Genomic DNA, 8990 nt, shown 5'->3' on the forward strand with positions numbered 1-8990 from the left:
TTATAAAAGTAAACCATTACAGGTCAATATACGGCCTTCAACACGGAGCATTGGCTCACACCGAACAACAAGCTATAAAGGGCCCCAAAGTTACTAGTGTAAAACCATTCAAACGGGAAAACTAACGGTCTTATAGGCTTTTTTGACACATTCCACATTTCCTTTCTCTATTTTTTTTTCTTTATTTAGGCTTTGATCTAATTTTCCTTTTGAAACTTCAGTTTTTTTCTATATTCAAGCGTTGTTCCACTTTTCTCTGTTTAAAAAAAATGAAAGTTTTTTTACACGTTAAGCTTTGCTGTACCTTTCTATTTAAATGTAAGGCTTTTCTCTATTTATGCATCGCAATTATTATAGGGTCAGTATCTTTCTATATGTGCCTTTATACGTCATTCAATCAAATTCTAAGTCATTGTATATATAAATCAACATTTGTGTATTACAAGACGAACGAAAATATAAAGGGTTTATATTTTCGTTTGTCAAACTACATAATGATATGTTTCGTCCCCGAGGGTATCACAAGCAAAGTAGTCAGCACTTCGGTGTTGACATGAATATCAATAACATGGTCATTTTTATAAATTTTCTGTTAAAAAACTTTCAATTTTCGAAAAAATAAGGATCTTCTTATCCCAGGAATAGATTACCTTAGCCGTATTTGGCACAATTGTTTTTGATATTTTGGGTCATCAGTGCTCTTCAACTTTGTACTTGTTTGGCTTTATAACTATTTTGATCTGAACGTCACTGATGATCCTTATGTAGACGAAACGCGTGTCTGGCATATTAAATTATAATCCAGGTACGTATGATAACTATTGCTATAATATGTCGTATTAACATATACTAGCAAACCTATGTAATAACCGAACGAATCGATTTTTCAAGAAGTTAATGTATACTCTCACATAATTTTATTTTTAGGAATAAAGCATGAAACCGGAGAATGAAGTAAGGCGTAGACCTGTCGCCCCTTCCACATGACCACCACTGTCTTCGTGTTGAGTTATTACAACATCTCCAGCTTTCAGACGAATGATTACCGTATTTCCGCCCTGAAGATCCTGTGTGAAATGAGGCGCATCTACCACTGCATCAATAATGTTCACATTGTTTACCTTCAGGTAGATGTATGCCCCTTGAGGTGATAAGTCACCTCTCTCTCCTATATAAAACGATAGATAGTACATTCCGCTCTCCGGACAAACAAAAGCCCCAGTGTTTAAGTTGTATCCCCCACCTTCATTGGTGATAATCTATAAAAGTAATTACACATGTCATGTCAAAAACAGATTGTGATAAACTATAACAGTAATCACACATGTCATATCATTAACAGATGGCGATAAACTATACCAGTAATCACACATGTCATATCATAAACAGAATGCGATAAACTATAACAGTAATCACACATGTCATATCATACACAGATGGTGATTAACTATAACAGTAATCACACATGTCATATCATAAACAAATGGTGATAAAATATAACAGTAATCACACATGCCATATCATAAACAGATGGTGAGAAACAATAACAGTTATCACACATGTCATATCATAAACAAATGGTGATAAACTATAACAGTAATCACACATGTCATATCATAAACAAATGGTGATAAAATATAACAGTAATCACACATGCCATATCATAAACAGATGGTGAGAAACTATAACAGTAATCACACATGTCATATCATACACAGATGGTGATAAACTATAACAGTAATCACACATGTCATATCATAAACAAATGGTGATAAAATATAACAGTAATCACACATGCCATATCATAAACAGATGGTGAGAAACTATAACAGTTATCACACATGTCATATCATAAACAATTGGTGATAAAATATAACAGTAATCACACATGCCATATCATAAACAGATGGTGATATCATTAACAGATGGCGATAAACTATACCAGTAATCACACATGTCATATCATAAACAGAATGCGATAAACTATAACAGTAATCACACATGTCATATCATACACAGATGGTGATTAACTATAACAGTAATCACACATGTCATATCATAAACAAATGGTGATAAAATATAACAGTAATCACACATGCCATATCATAAACAAATGGTGATATCATTAACAGACGGCGATAAACTATACCAGTAATCACACATGTCATATCATAAACAGAATGCGATAAACTATAACAGTAATCACACATGCCATATCATAAACAAATGGTGATATCATTAACAGATGGCGATAAACTATACCAGTAATCACACATGTCATATCATAAACAGAATGCGATAAACTATAACAGTAATCACACATGCCATATCATAAACAAATGGTGATATCATTAACAGATGGCGATAAACTATACCAGTAATCACACATGTCATATCATAAACAGAATGCGATAAACTATAACAGTAATCACACATGCCATATCATAAACAGATGGTGAGAAACAATAACAGTTATCACACATGTCATATCATAACTAGATGGTAGAATGTAACCACTTCTAATAAGTCCCTTAAATTTAGAATCACATAGTTATAAACTCTTACAATAATCACACATGTCAAAAGCAGACTGTGATAATCTGTCACATGTCCCTCAAATTTAAAAGTCACATAGTTATAATGTATCATATGTTCAATACTGCTGCAGGGTGCTGAGGAAAATTCCAAATTTAAATGAACATTAGTTTTTAAATAACAAAATATATGTAATGAGGCGAAAACTATTTGTTAAAAAGGGAAATGACACTTCATAAATTGGTGTGTCCCGAACGTCATTCAGTATTTACCTCTATGTGACCAAAATAGAACAGTCAAAATCTATCATTTCAGGATCATTTTAGTGACATTTTACTATTGCTTTCAGTAATCTGTCTTAGATCTATATTTTGCAGTTTAATAGTGTTTATTTTTGTTTCGGTTGCTCATTAACGTTTCTATTTACACATCATTTTTTACTGAAAATTTTGTATATAATATGTGTATTTGAGGAGGTTAGTATTTGCGTATTGTTTAACTCTTACATACCAACCTTATTGTACTTTAAAACTTCAGGCGCACCAAGATCCAAATCATTAATCGATTTGTTAAACATTAGGATTCTGAAGATGTTGTTTATACTTAATGTATATAAACTCATCATAGATACCAGGATTAAACATTAGGATTCTGAAGATGTTGTTTATACTTAATGTATATAAACTCATCATAGATACCAGGATTGAAATTCTGAAGATGTTGTTTATACTAAATGTATATGAACTCATCATAGATACCAGTTTTAAACATTAGGATTCTGAAGATGTTGTTTATACTTAATGTATATAAACTCATCATAGATACCAGGGTAAAACATTAGGATTCTGAATATTGTACTAATTGCACAAACGAATCTTTTATTTTCGGCAATTCAAACAAGGATACTTGGAAAATATATCAACCACTAAATATTCCTACGAAATTACAAATATGGTACGCAACCATATGTAGTATATCACTATATACCGCATCACACAGAGGAAGTACGAAACTAATTACATTCATATACTTTTGCACCATACTATCCAGACACACATACTCCACAACCAGCTATGCTAATCCTTTCCACGCAGTATATTCACTTAAAGTACAGATCCGTATTTTATTAAAACACATGACACACACAACTGCTTTATGTGAACATTAAAAAATCTCCAAAGAATTCTACACAAACAGACATCATTTCCAGGTTCAACTGTATGGAAAGTTTAAGACGTCATCAAAAACTGTCGAGCATATGTTTCATTTGATCACAGTTATAACGTCGTTGAGCGCTCGAACAATCCTTATTGAACAATCCAAATATCTGAAAATAGAAAAAGTAATTTCTGAAAATCAAGCTCCTATATACATACAGGTACATGTACATTTTACACCTTTGAAAAAAGAAAAAAACATATTTAAATCTATTAATTTTACAGCACAAAGTAAAATCAATAAGATGGCTGCAAAACTGTATTATTGTAAAAAACACATATTATAATGATACATATATACTATATATACTCATGCATTACTACTATTTTACGTTTAGTCTTGGTTGTATTGTATACAACTACTTAGAACAGTTAGTTTTGATGTATATCTCTGTGTAATCTTTGCTAATACACGTATAGTTCATTATTTAGATGAGTAATAATTTAAATATTTGCTCCTTGAACTGCCAAGGGCTAGGAAAAAAAGAAAAACGAGATAGATTATATATTTGGTGTGAAAATCAAAAATGTGACATCTTGTTTATTCAAGAGTCTCATTTCACTGATAAAAACATAAATATAATAAATAGTGAAACAAAATGTAAGATATACCATAGCTTTGGCAATTCCCTATCTAGAGGTGTGTCAATTTTAATTAAAGATAACATAAATCACAAAATAATAAATGAAATTAAAGATGAGGAGGGTAGGTTTATTCTAATTAATGTAGAACTTGATAATAACATCTTCACTTTAGTTAATGTATATGCACCAAATATTCAAAGAAATAGAAATTCTTTCTTCAAAAAAATAAACAACTTAATTGAAAATAATAGATTAGGCATTTTAATACTTGGTGGGGATATAAATGAAAGTCTGACTGAAAACGACAGAAAAAGTACGAGTACACAAAAATTTAATAAACCTGGGGTCTGTTGTTCAACTTGTGATTAAACTAATCATATGATTTAAATTTAATACACCTCAAAGAGGTGGATTAAGTTTAACGACAGTTTTAGCCTTTTTAACGCACCGTTAAAATTAACGACAAGTTGAACAACACACTAATCATATGATTAATTTTAATCGAATGATTAAGAAATTTTAACGACGCGTTAGCCCTAACGACAAGTTGAACAACAGACCCCTGTAAATAGTTTGAAACAATTAATAAAAAAAACACAAGTTAGTTGATATATGGAGAGAAATTAACCCAAACAAAAGACAGTTTACCTAGAGAAGGAAAAATAACTTTAACATAGCAAGCAGAATAGATTATTTTCTTATCAGCTCCGATATAAGACCACATATTACAGCTGCAGATATTAGACCCGCTGCTATTTCTTACACTGATCATCAGGCAATTTCGTTAAAGCTAAGACACAAAGCACAAAGCAGAGGCCGAGGTTTCTTTAAAATTAATAACAGTATATTGAAAGACACACAATATCAAAAGCTCATTAATAACTTAATTCAAACTTACAAACAAAAAATACTTACTATGGCTGTAGATCCTCGAGTTAAGTGGGATGTTTTTAAAGCTGAAGTAAGAGACATAACCATCAAATACTGTAGGCAAAAACAAGCTGAAAATAAAAATGAAATAATTAAATTAGAACTGTCATTAAAAAAATTGAATGAAAATGTAGAAAACTCACAGGATAATAATGTTCAAAATAGAATAAACAATGCTGAGAAAAAACTAGAGAATCTATACATAAATGAAGCAAAGGGAGCTCAGGTTAGATCGCGTGTAAAATGGACAGAAGAAGGAGAAAAAAACACAAAAATTTTTATAGGCCTTAAAAAATCCAGACAAACTCATAAAAATATTTCTGCACTTACGAATGAAAAAGGAGAAATTATAACAGATTTATCTGAAATTTTAAAGTTAGAAAAAAACTTTTATGAAAATTTATATAAAAGTACAAATCCTAATGAAAATGAAATAAAAAAATATATAACAGAAACAAAAGTGGATAAAACTCTTTCTCATGAGGAAACTCAAAATCTAAAAGGGGAGCTTACCATAAAAGAATGTACAGAAGCTATTAAATCTATGAAATTAAATAAATCACCAGGCATTGACGGGCTCAGTGTAGAATTTTATCGAACCTTCTGGACAAATTTAAAAGAAATTGTTGTTAAAGTTTTTAACACATGCTATCAAAAGGAAGAAATGAGCACACTACAAAAAATAGGAGTAGTCTCTTTATTATATAAAAAAGGAAACCCACTTCTTTTAGACAACTATAGACCAATTACTTTACTCAATGTTGATACAAAACTTATGGCATATTCTTTAGCACAACGTCTTAAACCAATACTAACTAAAATCATCCATAGTGACCAAAATGGTTACATAAAAAATAGGTATATAGGTTTCAACATTCGTCAAATTCAAGACATAATAGACCATGCAGAATACTTTAATATTGAAGGAGCATTGCTCTTCATATATTTCTCCAAGGCCTTTGACTCATTGGAATGGCCATTTATGTATGAAGCACTCAAGAAATTTGGCCTTCCAAATTCTTTCATTAAATGGGTTAAAACTCTGTACAAAGACATAACTGGTTGTATGTTAAACAATGGGTGGGTCTCATCACCATATAACATTAAAAGTGGTATTAGACAAGGCTGCACGTTAAGTTCCCTGATTTTTGTTATTGCTGTAGAAATTTTGTCCTGCAGAATAAGACCAGATAACAACATCAAAGGTTTTCAAATTAAGCTAGATACTAAAACGCACAGTTTAAAGATTTCTCAATTAGCTGACGACACAACACTTTTTCTAAAATCAAAAGATGAAGTACGTCACACTCTTAATATCATTGAAATCTTTGGAACACTGTCTGGTTTAAAATTAAATAGATCAAAAACTGAGGGCATTTGGTTAGGAAAATTAAAACATTGTAAAGATAAGTTTGAAAATATAACATGGAATAAAGGACCAATAAAAAGTCTAGGAGTTTATTTTGGAACAGATCGAGCTGAATGTGATAAGCTGAATACTGAAAAAATAATACAGAAATGTGACAAATTAATAAGTAATTGGAAAAAAAGAAATCTTACAATGATAGGTAAAATAACAGTTGTAAAATCTCTTCTTATACCAAACCTTACATATTTAGCTTCAGTCACAAACCTACCACATGAATTCATTCAACAGTTTAAAACTCTTATCCACAATTTTATATGGGATGGTAAACGAGAAAAAGTTAAACGAACCACACTAAGCAAAAATACTACTGAGGGAGGGCTTAAGATGACAGATATAGATAATTATATAACTGCACTACAAATAGCATGGATCAAAAGACTTACTGCAGATGATTTTGCTAACTGGAAAGTAATTCCGACATTTTACTTTAATAAATTTGGTGCTAATTTCATGCTACTTTACATGAATCTAGACAACATTTACTCTATACAAAACCTACATAAAACTTTACCAAAATTCTACTTAGAAATTGTAAAGTCTTGGTTCAAAGTACAAAATTTAAATAATACCAAACTCAATATGAATTTTAAAAACATTAGACAACAAATCCTATGGGGAAACAAACTGATAAAATTTCAAGGAAAATGTTTAGTTTTTATAAATTGGATAAAAGAAGGCATTATATATGTTAATGATATAATTGACCAAAATGGTAATATCTCTCAAGAAATAATATCTAATAAAATATCCTCAAAATCCAATTTAATGTTTGAAATTTCAAAACTTAAATACGCTATACCAAATCAATGGCTCAAGGTACTTCAATCAGAAAAATCAATAAAATCAAAAGTAAAAAATAAACTCAACCTTTGCATTAATACAAAAGAAAAAATTAAGATAATAAGTTTATAAGTAATGGAAACAAAACAGATATACACACACATTAATAGTGGAAATGAAGACACGCCTTCAAGTTTCTTTAAATGGAAACGTGTCCTAAATTTAGATTCTTTAATCCCAATTAAATCAATGCTTAACTTTGTATTTACTTATTTAAAAGATAACAGATTAAAAATATTTAAATGGAAATTGCTGTATCATATCCTTCCTTGTAAACAACTGCTTTTTCAATGGAAGATAAAAGAAGACAGTAAATGTGACTTATGTAATGTATCAGAAGATTATAAACATTTTTTTCTAGAATGTCATTACTTTAAAACTTTTTGGGAAAAGATCAAAATACTATTAAATAAAGTTAAAATAGGTCATCATATCCTAAACTACAGAAATCTCATTATAGGATATAAAATCAGTGATATAAATTATTATGATATAAATCTGTTGGTGACACTCATCACATTTTCTATTCACAAGTGCACCCACAGTTCAAATTATAAAACTACAAATTTTGATGTGTATGCCCTGTTCAAAAAAGATTTTTTGAACTACTTAAATATTTCGACACTTTCAGGTGGTAAACATGGTAAAATTTTGAAAGAAGTAAGCTTGTACATATAATTATTATTCTTGCATATATGTTATATGCTATATTTATGCAGCAATACATGTGTCTCAATATTATTTAATCTTAGAACCACGGGCTGTGGACTTCGTCATGATCATGATCAGCGACAGTGATAAAAGATTTAACCCCTACTATAATTTCTTGAAGCATCCTTCATGTAATATATCACATATTCATAAATAAATAAACTTATATAATGTACTTCAATTCGCAACCAAGTATGTACACCTACATAATTAATATAACAAACTGCTTCGACTGTTAATTTTGCCTCCATCGTGTGATCCTTGATCAATAGGTCATGACCAGGTCAACTAGCATATATACAGAGTCAAAGCGGTTCACGAATGTAATTTTTTTCCGGAAATTAATTTCTGTAGTAATCTGTATATATAATATTGTTACATGTAAATCTAACCTTCTATTATTATTATTAATTTACTGAACAATCTCCCTGTTTGTTCAGTAAAACTAACACTACAGGGGTGCCCTGACAAATGCTGTAGACATGGTATTCATTATAACAGCAATAGTGCAATAAATCAGATTTTAGATAAAAAAAAAAAAAAGGATTCTGAATATGTTGTTTAAAATAAATGTATATAAACTCATCATAGATACCAGGATTAAAGATTAGGATTCTAAAGATGTTGTTTATACTTAATGTATATAAACTCATCATAGATACCAGGATTAAACATTAGGATTCTGGAAATGTTGTTTATACCTAATGTATATAAACTCATCATAGATACCAGGATTAAACATT

The 8990-nt window shown here is 30.0% G+C and overlaps 1 long non-coding RNA gene across 1 annotated transcript; it reads right to left on the reverse strand.

Annotated features, from left to right (window-relative positions):
• Window positions 1-3708: 3708 nt before the first annotated feature.
• Window positions 3709-8559, reverse strand: LOC143062504 (uncharacterized). The gene is made up of 3 exons (XR_012974795.1): window positions 8454-8559; window positions 5253-5338; window positions 3709-3862 (listed from the first exon to the last, which is right to left on the reverse strand). It is a non-coding gene; the product is annotated as an uncharacterized LOC143062504 (long non-coding RNA).
• Window positions 8560-8990: the final 431 nt, after the last annotated feature.

Source organism: Mytilus galloprovincialis, chromosome 2 (genome assembly GCF_965363235.1).
Source record: "Mytilus galloprovincialis chromosome 2, xbMytGall1.hap1.1, whole genome shotgun sequence".
Classification (NCBI taxonomy): domain Eukaryota; kingdom Metazoa; phylum Mollusca; class Bivalvia; order Mytilida; family Mytilidae; genus Mytilus; species Mytilus galloprovincialis.